The sequence below is a fragment of the Populus trichocarpa genome, chromosome 5, assembly GCF_000002775.5.
Source record: "Populus trichocarpa isolate Nisqually-1 chromosome 5, P.trichocarpa_v4.1, whole genome shotgun sequence".
Lineage (NCBI taxonomy): Eukaryota > Viridiplantae > Streptophyta > Magnoliopsida > Malpighiales > Salicaceae > Populus > Populus trichocarpa.
In genome coordinates, this window is record NC_037289.2 from 20,354,480 (window position 1) to 20,367,321 (window position 12,842).

The window sequence follows — 12,842 nt, forward strand, 5'->3', positions numbered from 1 at the left end:
GTTGGTATATATATATATATATATAAACAATCATGGTCAATATGAGTTGGTATAACAAACCTGTAACCTCAATATCATGAGATTGTAATAAAATGATAGAAAAATATAAAGAGAATTATAAGCTCCTTTTCAAACCTGTGACCCAGGTAATTACACCTGAGGGACATTCTCTAGAAAAATCATGAAGCCCGATTTTCAAAAAATAATTTCAATTATACAAAAGGACTAAGAACATAATAATTAAAAGAATGAGTATCAAAATTGAAATACAATGAAAAATTATATTAGATTATAGGGAAAATTTGAAAAGAAAAATCAATTTAGCAAAAGGATAAAAAAATCAAAAGAGCGTGGATCCAAATTGACATAGGAACCAAAAATAAATTTTTGATTAAAGGGTGAAATTGAAAAAAAAACTATTTTAATAAAAGATAAAAAATAAACAGAATGAGAACCAAATTGATAAAAATAATATACCATAAATTTGAATTGAAGGATGAGATTGAAAATAAATTAAATTTTGACAAAAAGGCCAAGAAAGAAAAAAAATTAGAAATAAAAAAAATCAAATTAAAAAAACAAAATACCATAAATTTGGATCGAATGATGAAATTGAAAACCAATAAAACATTTACAAAACGGCAAAGAAAAGAATTTAAAAAATCAAAAGAATAAGAACCAACTTGCAAAAAAAAAAAAAGTCAAATTGGAATTGATGTACGAAATGAAAAACAAATAAAAATTTTATAAAAGAATTAATAATAAAAATTAGAAATAAAAAGAATAGGAATTGAAGTTGAAATACCAACAACAAAGACAACCAAGCTGTACTTTTCGAGGAAGGAGAGAAAATAGAAAAGGGTCCACCGTCGACAAACCAAACCACCCGACCACCATCGCTGCACACGCCACTCCACCTGGAAGAGGACGTTAACCAACTTGGAAAAAACAAAAAACATCAAATTGGAATTGATGCACGAAATAAAAAAACAAATAAAACTTTAATAAAAAATTAAGAATAAAAATCAGGAAAAAAAAAGAATAGGGATTGAAGTTGAAATACCAAAAACAAAGAGGGCCAAACTATACTTTTTAGGGAAGGAGAGAAAATAAAAAAGAGTACACTAACAACAAACCAAACCACCCGACCAACATCGCTGCACGCGCCACTCCACCTGGAAGAGGATGTGACAACTTTTTCAATGACACGACAAAAAAATATTTTTGGATGCAGAGAAGCGCCACACATGTTGTGGAGTACGCTTCACGTGCCTTTCCCTTTTGTTTTTTTTTTATTATTTTGATATCTAATCAAATATTAAATTGCACTTAAACCATCTTAATAATAATAAAAAAAAACTATTGTGAAAAAGATCAAGAAACTTTTTAACTTCATATTTAAATTTAAACACATTTTTGTTGTATCAGTGTGAATTTTAATTGCATATTCAAATATCAAATTGATCATCGACTGATATTATAATAATGAAAAAATCATTATAAAATATGAAAAATACTCCTTTTTCACTAAATTTTTATTTTTAATAGTATTTTGACTATTTCGCTTGTACAATAAGATGGGAAAAATTTATTTATACTTGATTAATTTAGTAATGATAAATTGACCATATAAAAAAACTTTAATGACTTTAATAACTAATATTAGATTTTTTTAATGGAGATACAATTAAAAATGTTTTTTTTAACCTAGAGGAGCTAATGTCTTTACAGTGCACTTCAATGTCCACGAAGCTGTACAAATTGTTTTCAGAGGATAATGTATGTCACGAAGCTAATGTCTTTACAGTGCACTTCTACCGATATCATATAAAAAATAATTCAAGTTATTATTGCATTTCTAACAATCCAATATGTAATATAAACTTTAGGATTTAGAATTTGTAAATTGTGTACTTTTATAGTCTTTTTAGATGTTAAATACCTCCACAGTCCACACCAATTATCTTTTACCAAGCACGAGGTGAGGATCTTGGCTCCATTTCATATAACTATGGCTTTTGCTTTGATCGAGATTTTTTTTTTAATTATTAATAATATAGGTGTCCAGGCGAGCTTGCGTATACTTTGATTAATCTCATGGGTTTTAAAGTTAACGAGCCTCCAGTGACCATCATATTAGCAACCACAAGACTCGAACCTGAGATCATAAGGAGAGCAAACTCCTTAATCTCAAGCTATTATTATTAGGTTATCTACTAGATGATTCTTTAATCGAGACTTTTGATATGATTATTTGGTGACGAGTGTTATTAAAATGTATTTATATAATATGATATTCTTGAATTAATTAAAAATATATTTTAATATTATTATAGGAAGTTTCACTTTGTTATAAAGTAAAATCATATAATTGTTTTTTCAAATATCAGCAAGTATTTTTTTCCAGGTTATTTCTCACAGTTTTTTATTATTATATAATTAAATAAAATAATAAAATGGATCTACTGCATCTACTATGATCATCGGAATCGTGAATTGTTCTTGCTTATAAGAAACATGATAGCCACGCCTGATTATTTTTTGAAGTTGAAAAATGGTAACGCTGCGGGCCCCGAGCCAGTCCCTTTCTAGACTCGACCCGGCAGTCCTATTTTTATTTTTTTCCCTCGGCGCTCGCTATAAAGTCTGTAAAAGGTGAGGGGTTGCCAGATAGGCTCTCAGCAAAACTTTAAAACGACACGAATCACAGTGAATAAACTATTGTAGTCTGGTCCAACTTTTGAATTATTGCAGGGTAAATTTTTGGTGGTGAGAAAATAATGCGGGGGAACGTGGAACCGGACAAGATATTTTTTGCCCTGGGTTTGTTGCCGAGTAGCGTGGACGCCTTCCCACGTGTTTGTCTGGACTTGGTCTCATGATAACACTTCATCACATGTTATTTTACTATGCACATAGGTATAGCATTTTAGGTAGATCCATGTGAATTCCACTTCCCAGTGATAGAATTAATGTCCTTTGCTGTTATTTTTTATGCCAGAAAAGTTACTTTATAAATTTATATTAGGATCCGTTTGCGTAAAATATTTATTTTATGCAAAAGTGTTTTCTTTATATATTTTCTGTGTTTTTTTATATTTATTATTATAATACATTTTATAACAAAATTGTTTGATAAAAAATAATTTACTATCAACCTTTAAATTTAGTTAATTTTTTAAAAAATATTTTTAACTCGTGAAGTTACGTAAAATATTTTACAAGTAATAATTTATTTACAATAATATTTAACCATTATTTTTATTTTACTATAATCATCATCGCACCACCTCCCCTTTTATCACCACCATTCTCATTGTTACTTCACAACTATCATTAAAAATTATTTTACAATTAAAATATTTTATGCAAAAGAAACTTACCCTTAATCTAACTCATTAAAATATTTAATTATATTTTCATTTAAGAACTTTTGAAAAATTAAATAGCTCTACTATCAACACTCTTTAACGAGCCAGAAACTCTAAATCAAACCTCAAAAATTTTCAGGGCCTAAATCTATTTTTTTAAAAAATGCATGATTAAAGACTCAAATAATCTCCATCAAACTTCATCATCAAGATGAACCTTTTTACGGGTGAAATACTTCCCTCTCCTGTTTTATGTGGCTCTCTCTCAACTTCAGGTGCTAAAATGGGAAAGAAATGAAGCATGTGATCGAGTTATAAATTCTGGAAGTTACAGGGACCAGATTGAAAAAATAAATGGTGAATGAACAGTGTTTTATGAATGTACACGTAATGATGAGTGAATAATGTTTTACCATGAACACTGAAAATCTTTTTTTTTTCTCTCCCTTTCCTGTGACTCTTCTCTCTCAGCCTTTAATGACCGAGACATTAAATAAATTATATGATTGAGTTGTAAATTCTGCAAACAACAAGGATTGAAGTGCATAAAATATAAATGTGAACAGTTAGTGAACAGTGTTTGCGAATGTGTGCTCGTTGTCGAGCGGACGGTGTTTTTCTTCGTTTTAAAGTTTCACTGGACAATGTTCCACGTGATTGAAAATTCACGTTTCTTAGAATATGAAATGAAAATCGGCTTCATGACGTGTCATGTAGGGATAGGCAGATCCACAATAATTCCAATTTTTACTTGTTATTTTTTTTTAATTATAATGTAGGTGTGTGTACATCACTGTGGTATGATTTGTTTTTGGGGTTGAAAAGTAAGTATTTTGGGCTTCATTTATTACATTTCTACAATCACTCAATTAGACCGCAGTCTTACGCTACTTTATAGGATATGATTATGGAATCTTGACATTGTATTAAAATATTACAAACAACGTGAGATAGTTACTTGATGATTAAAAATATATATATTTTTTATTTATTTATTAACGGGGTATCCGAGTCAGTTAGCGTGTACCTTGATTAATCTCACGAGTCCTGGAGTTAATGACAATATAAGCCTCCAGTAGTTATCATATTAGCAACCACATGACTCGAACTTAAGATCACAGGAGGAGCAAACCTCTTGGTTTCAAACTTTTACCACTAGATTACCTACTAAATGATTTTCTTTTTTAATTATTAAGATTACAGGTCAGCTATAAGAAATAAAATTCTTTCAAGATTCTTTAAGTCAATAAAATTTAATTTTGACATATGAAATAAATTCAAAATACAATTTTTTTGTTTTTTAAAAAAAGAAAGCCAGAGACAACTAGTGTAATCTATCCATTTGAAACAACAACTTTATCAATAATATATATTAAGCACACGTCGGAGGGGAAAAAAAGAAGAAGCAATAAGCTTAGTAGCAAAAAATCTTAAAATGAACAATTTATGTTAAGGAATGTTTTTAATTTTTCTTAAGTTTCTAATATTAATACATTAAAATTATTAAAAAAACAATAATTTAATATTTGGTCATAATAAATATATTTTTAAAAAACATTTCAAAACAAAAATAAAACATATCCAGAGAAGTCCAAGTCCACTTGTTGCCGAGGAAGCACTGTTGGGCTTATATGTTGTGCATGATTTGTTTGACAAGTACCATGTTGATCCCGCCTCAACCGAGTAAGTGGATTTCCGGGTTAACCTGTCAAGACATGATTGGTTAGGTGGTGGACAGGGGCAAAATTGGAAATTTAGGATTAGAGAGGCAGTGTAAAAGGGAAAAAAAATAGAATAAGCCTAATTCACATGTTGATCGTAGGAATATACGCACACCAGCAAATACTGCAGAAGGATAAGAATGAACACTGTTGGCAAGCCAAATTTACGGCCATGGCCCCATAATCATCGGCTGATGTGGCCTGGGGAGACTCGTTTCTTGGCAATCAAGACGAATTCTGCATATGCACAGAAGCAGTTGTGGAAAATGGATCCAGAAAATTAGAACATCATAAGAGAGTTTTCAGAATTTCCCTGAGCCATGGATGTGGATTCTTAAGGCTTTCCTAACAGGTCCTGATACTTCAATGAGCCACCCCTTCCTTCCCCAGTCTTTCCAGTTTCTTGAAGAAGAAGAAAGGCCTTTTTAGTATCTTCAATTCCACCTCGTATTAATCATTTGTTAAGCTGGTGTTTATGTGATAAAAACCTCCCTATTTTGATAACTGAGTTCAAAGGTACTCTGTTTAAGCAGGGGTATTTAGACCTGTTATTTATAACAAATTACAATATTTATAACTTCTTGTTATTTTGAATTTGTGTTTCCTAATTGCGACATGTATAAATTATATTATGTATAAACTATATTATTTTACCGATTTGTTTTTTATATATATATATTTGTATGCTAATGACCGAAAGGTGGGGGTTTAATTAATGGAGTGAGGTTAATAGTGGCTTCCAAGGCAGAGAGCACACGAGGTGGTCATCATTGACTTGACTTCCGAAGGCCCAGATCAGGAAAAACAAGGGAATTAATTAGAATAATTCAGCCAATACAGGCAACCGGAAATGGTGAATGTTGGTTGACATCCTCGGAGTGGAGAACCCAATCAAGATGAATAAAAGAGATGCACCGAGTCACTCCCAGTTCATAATATAATGGTGAACACGGGTTGACTTCATTCCACTTACTGAAAGTAATAAGAGGAAATGTTGACTCCTCTACGCCGGAGAAACATGCTCTTGCACGACACTTTGGGATTTCGTTTCAAATATAGTTTTATGAAAATTTATTGTTTTTTATATAAATTGTTTTTTATATATTTTTTATAGTTTTAATTTACTAATATCAAAAATAATTTTTTAAAAATAATAAAATATTATTATAATGTATTTCTGAACGAAAAATATTTTAAAAAACAATTACTACCACATTTTTAAACATCTTCTTAATTTGAAAATTCTTGGCGGGGTTTTGGTTTTGTGGTATATTATGATTTTCAAAAAAGTTGTTCAAAAATTCATTGAAGTATTTTATTTTAGATTTTTTTTTATTTTTGTATTAGTATATTAAAATTATCAAAATAATACTAAAAAAAATCAAATTTTCAAGTAAAACCCATTAACAAAATAGAAGTTGATGCATTTTCTAACACCCACACCAATTTTTTAAATATATACACGGTAGTTTCTTTCATTAAAACAGATACTCAATAATTTTATCTAATCTGACATTCAGACTGATTTAGAAATATTTTTAATTATGGAATTAAAAAAATGCAAAAAAACTCAAGAGTTATTAAATAAAATGCTTCATAATGGTCATAAAAATAAAAATAAAAAACTATAATGCTGGGAAGAATTTCAATTTGAACTCGGCTCCCCCTCCTCCATGAGCCGAATTTCTCGTGACCCTTCCCTTCAATTTCCGATTTTTAACAGCTTCAAAATTGGCATCTAGCATCAAAGAAATTCCTCTCCAGGAGACGCCCGAACCAAAACCCAAAAGGCACCGGTCATCCAGTGCTGCCCGAAAAAGAATCGCTCCATTACTTCGAGACACGAAAACAATTTCAGTGGCTGGAAATGCACGGGCAGAAAATACGGTCAGGCTCATAAATATCTGGAGGTGGCTAAAACACTCAGCATCGCCCCTAGATATTTTCTTCATATACAGTAAGCAAAACAATCAATAAGAGAATCGACTGAAAATAATAATAATAAAAAAAATTATTGCGGTGACGAATAACCAACCAGAAACGAATTACAGATATACACGACTTCCTAGATCTCAGCCTAACTTACACGTGGTCCAATGCCGCTCTAGGAATATATATGTATATATATTTTTTAAAATCCTCGGTTATTGCACTAGTTGACCACTATGATTTCTGTGGGACCCATTTCCATGAATGCTTTTATTGATGAGTGTTTGTTTGAGACTCTGTGTTGTTTGTTTTTAAAAATAGTTTTTTTAAAAAATAAATTAAAATAAATTAATTTTTTTTTTCTTGTATCATCACAGTAAAACCATCAGAAAACATGTTAATTTTTTATAATAAAATAGCATCCAGAAACAGTAACGCTCTCGACACAACGTTAATCTTGGGTTATTGAGAGTGAATTGCATGAATGTATGTGATAAAACGGCATGTATGTGCTTATTCAGTGATATGTCTTAACATACGTGGCACGCTTTGATTGGCTGGATAATAGCTTCGTGTTTCTTTGACCCTCAGAGCTCTGCTTGTTTTCCTTGGTAGCGTATGATGACTAATATACCCTTTACTGACCAGTGCAAGTAGCAGTGCAAGTAGCAGTCCAATTTTCTTGCATTGTTGCCATTTTTTCGTATTTGTTTGATCTAAAAGGAAAAATAAATCATCGATAAAGATATATAAGGGATAACGGGAGGTCATAAAAAATAACAAAAGATAATACGGGTCGGATATATTTTAGTGAAAGTCTTTGTCAAACCAACATGCTATTCGGTGTGAGATAAGCTTGAGATGAAAAATCAAATTTTTGTTTTAAAAAAAAAACAAACCCTAACTTCACCGAATATTTTTTCCTAATAATTTTTTTATAAAAAATTCAATTTTAAAAAACATGATTAGCAAACATATTTGAGTTGAAATTAAAAATAGAATCCTTTTACTTTTAAAACTATTACTTTGTTAAAAATTATTCTCCAATAAAACTAATACTCAAGCAAGGAATGCGAGCTTGATCCATTTAGAGGCAAGCTTGGTCTTCTACTGTAAAGAGGCAAGCTTGTGCAAACAAATACTTATTTTTTTTTATTTAGTAATGGGTCGAGCGATAACATATTTTTAGAGCGTGTTTGGCAGTGTGGTTGCGGGTGCTTTTCAAATAACTTTTCGTGCCAAAATGCATGCCAATGATATTTTTTTCATTTTTTAAAAATCATTTTTGACATCAGCACATCAAAACGATCCAAAACGTACAAACCATATTAAATTTTTGTAAAAAAAAATTTAATTTTTTTTCCCTTAGAAAATAAATACAGGCTACGCGTCATGCACATGACACGTCACTTTTTTTTCCTTATATTCCGGCCACGATAGTGTTAAAAAAATTTGGGCTAGTATTTTTTTTTATTTTGAAACAAAACACCTATAAAACACCCTAAATACTTTGATAGACTCGTATATGGCCCAAAACAACCCAGGAATCACCTAGAACCCAAAAACCAACTTGAAACAAAAAAAAACTTCATATGTCCAAATATGCTATCACAACCAAAGTGAAGGGCAAAAAACCCATATTCAAACGAAACTGACTAACACCAAAATCAATTTTTTTTTTTGTGGTTGTAATCAGCTTCAACTAATGCTTTTTATTTCTTCCACTAGAATCTTCTTCTCTTATATCTCAAACTAGTAACTGAAAAATAAGAAAATTTTAATTTTGGATCAAAATTAAATTTGAAAAAACTAGATGGATCAAAAACTTATAATTTGAAAAGTAGAAGGATCAAGGTGAACGTTTTGACCCGATATTGAAACCAATACTTATTTTCCGTGTTGTTTTTATTTTGATCATCTTTCTTTTGATCTTGCCCTTCCTCAAGAAATTTGAAGCAAGTGTCCTTCAATTTGGCCATAAAAGATTCAAATCGCCTAAAACAAGTTTGAGGAACAAAATGAAAAAAATATAAAAACTATTAACAGTGAGTCCACGGTTAAATGCGAGGATGTGAATAATGTTTTTAGAGGAAAACAGAAAACTTGGTTTTTAGCTTGTGCAAGCATCTAATTAAATAAATCAATAATTATACGTGTAAATAAATAAATAAAAGTCATTAATGAAAACTAAACGCGAAAATGGAAAAATAAAAAAATAAAAAATAAATGTAGATTAAGATATTTGTTCCCGCAACATGGAATATTTACCTGATTGTATTTGTGGATTTGTTTTTACTATGATCAATTTTTTATCCAATCAAAGAACAACAGAAATAGACACATATGAAACCGATTGAGTAAAATAAAAAGAAAGAAATATCATGCTAGACTGCACATGTTATGAATATTATTTATTTGTTAAAAAAAAACATAAAGTTCATCTATATAAAACATAAATGTTTTTTTTTTATATAAATGAATCAAAATAATATCCCAGAAAATTAAATATATAAAGAATAATTAAAAAAAGCTCAATTCAAGAAAGGCTAAATAAGAAAAATCATAAAGGAGGGATATTTATTGAAATATAAATTAAAAAAATATTTTTTAAAAAGGATGCCAATTAAAATAAAAACAAAATTATAATAAAAAATAATAAAAAGGCAACGATAGTCCAGATATCACAAACGCGTTTTAAAAAAACAAAAAAAAATAAACAACTTGAGTTGCAGGCCAATCAAGTTTAATAACTTGGTTTTATATAAAATTTCTACAAGTAAAGGATCACAATAACTTGAGGAAAAAACCTGAAAGGTATGAAATTGGATAAACATGTAGCATAAGTTAGCGTGATTGATATGCAACCTAGGTAATAAGGGATGAGCCAACCCTGATTAACCTTCAAAACTCATAACCCAGTTCATGAAATCAGAATAACCTGTTAAAAAATAAATTGAGGAGAACCACATAGCCAATCTTTTTTAAAAAAAAAATAATGTCGAACGATGAATTCAAAAAAGAAAATGAGCTAAAAATAAGAATGTCAATCCTGAATTCAAAAAAGAAAATGAGCTAAAAAATAAAAATGTCAACCCCTGTTAACTTTTCAAACTTGTGACCCAATCATTATACTAAAAGGACCATAAATAAAAAAAAATCACAAAGTCCAATCCCCTGCAAATCAAACTTTGAAGGATGAAACCGATAAAAAAAGGGATCAATTATGCAAAAAGTTCCTAAAACATTGTAATTAAAAGAATGATAGTGAATATCTAAATAAAAAATAAATAAGAGGGCAACCAAAATTTTCTGACTGGAGGATCAAATTTGAGAAAAATAATAAACCATGAAATTTGATTGAATGATGAACTTAAAAACAATAAAACTTTAACAAAAAGATCAATGAGAAAAAATAGAATAAAAAAAATAAGAACCGAATTAAAAAGGACAATACATCACATTTGTAATTGAATGTCTAAGGTTAAAAACAAGCCAAAATTTTATAAAAGGTCAAGAATAAAAATTAAAAGAATAGGGATTGAAATTGAAAAACCAAAATAAAAAAGGGCTAGCATGGTTTTTTTTTTGGAGGAGAGTGAGTAAAAAGAAAAAAAATAACAATCGGTGACAAATCGCCTATCCTCCACCATCATAATATATCTTCGAGAAGATGATATCAATACACTTCCAATGCTGCCGTGAAAGGTGATATTTGACGGTAGGATACCGTCGCGTGCTTCACTTTAAAGATGTGGTAGTTTTTTTGCATAGAATGTTATCTTGGTAATTCTACTATTCAAATAAAATGCAAAAAGACTCTTATGCATCCGATGATTTTTTAAAGATAGATATGTCCTCGTGAAAAGACTAGAACACATCACTTGCAAGGTTTTATTTTCATGTAGAGAGGGGAAAAATGAGAAAACATTGTGGATTCTATAGTATTTTTTCACTTGGTTTAGAGTTTATTTTAATAATTATAACTAATTATTTGACTCGCGCTTCGCTGCGGGTCGGATAATGTTTTTTGAAAAAAAAATACAAACTTTTAAATTTTTTTAAAATTCAAATTATAAATCAAAAGGCTCATGCATGCATTTAATTAAATACATCAAGAACTATTTGTGCCAATAAATGAAAAAAACAAAGTGTTAACGTGTCTATTCAACTCGCCTCACTGTAGGTTGAATTTTTTTTTCCAATACAGAAGAATTAATGTGTAAGTGTTATTAACATATTTTTTTGTCACCAAGTAAAAAATATAATTGTGAATCAAAATGTCGAAGCTTACATATAATCATATGCATTAATAAAAACATGTAAAATCTCAAGCTGGATTTTAATATAGGAGAAGAATAGAACAATGTTGTAATTGTTACAGTGAAACACTATTTTCTTAATTTTTTATAATAATTTTTCTAAAAAAAAGTGTAAAGAAAAGTTTTTTTTAAAAAAATATAAAGGAATAAAGTTAAGAAAAAAAATGATATAAAGTGTTGAGTGATAAATATTTAAAGTGTAAAAAATAGAAAATAATATTTTTTTACTAAAGAAAATGCAAAGAAAAAAACAAAAAAAATCACAAAAGAATAAAAATGATAACAAAAACAATTGGCAAAATTTATAATTACACCATTTCTATAAAAAAAAACACCATTTCATTTTATTACCTGTATAATAATTACAGGTGAAAGTTGGTTATTTACAACTGCTGTTACTTGGAGCCACATACAAATGAAAAAAAAGTTCAGATCCAACAAATTCAAAACATTGATTTCAAATGTCAAGATAATTCATTGACTGCATTAGATTTTTCAAATGAAAATTACAAAAGAATCAATGCCGATGAAATTGTTTTAATATAAAAAATGCTGATTTTTAAAATGTTTTAATATATTAATATAAAAAATAAATTTAAAAATAAAAATATTATTTTAATATATCTTTAAATAAAAAAAACTTTAAAAATTAAAACATTCAATATACAAGAAGACAGCAAGTTGTGGGCACTGGGCAGCGACTTGCACGGCATTCTCGTATAATCGCATTCGTCCACCTATCAGCGGTACACTTCATGCCATCAATCCGGTGCCTTCTTCGAAATTTATTATAGCGAGGTACAATCACCTGCATTAAAATTTACAATGCAATGCCCACGAAGCTGTACAAATTGTTTTCAGAAGATAAAATAATGAATAGAAATATTATCACACGAATTTAATTAATTAAATTCTCATTCATTACTAAATTTATTTACATAATCATTTCTAGTAAATAATACTCATGATGTGAATTTTTTATATTTACTGAAATAATTAATAATATTTCAATCACGAACATAAATATAAATCATGATCAATCACAACTTTAAATAACAAATTAAATTCACTAGATAATTTTTCATTAATCAACAATAAAAAGCTTTAATTAATGGATGTTCAAAACAAGAATTATATAAGATAGATCAGTTCATTCAGGATCCAGTTAACTTGATATCTTTAATCTAAATTAAAAAAATTAATTTAATTTGACTTGATGTATCAAATAAATTAATTCATGAGTCGATTTTTAAAATTAATTCAAGTTAATTTATTTCTATATTACCCGGATATTAAACCGGACCTTTAACAACGTTGTTAAGAGGAGTCAAGATTTCCCTTCACAAGCTAATAAAAGAAGAAACGGAGCATTTAAGCAACAAAACTTGATTGCAGAATATATATATATATATATATATATATATATATTGGGGCTTGTTTCGTTTTGGAATATACTTTCTCGTACAGCGGGAGAGGTCAAAAAATGACCACTAACAGAAGGA

At 29.1% G+C, this 12,842-nt stretch overlaps 1 long non-coding RNA gene across 1 annotated transcript; it reads right to left on the bottom strand.

The window, feature by feature from the left end:
* Positions 1–4,808: 4,808 nt before the first annotated feature.
* LOC127905385 (uncharacterized) lies at positions 4,809–5,602 on the bottom strand. Its single transcript, XR_008059347.1, has 2 exons — positions 5,206–5,602; positions 4,809–5,076 (listed from the first exon to the last, which is right to left on the bottom strand). It is a non-coding gene; the product is annotated as an uncharacterized LOC127905385 (long non-coding RNA).
* Positions 5,603–12,842: the final 7,240 nt, after the last annotated feature.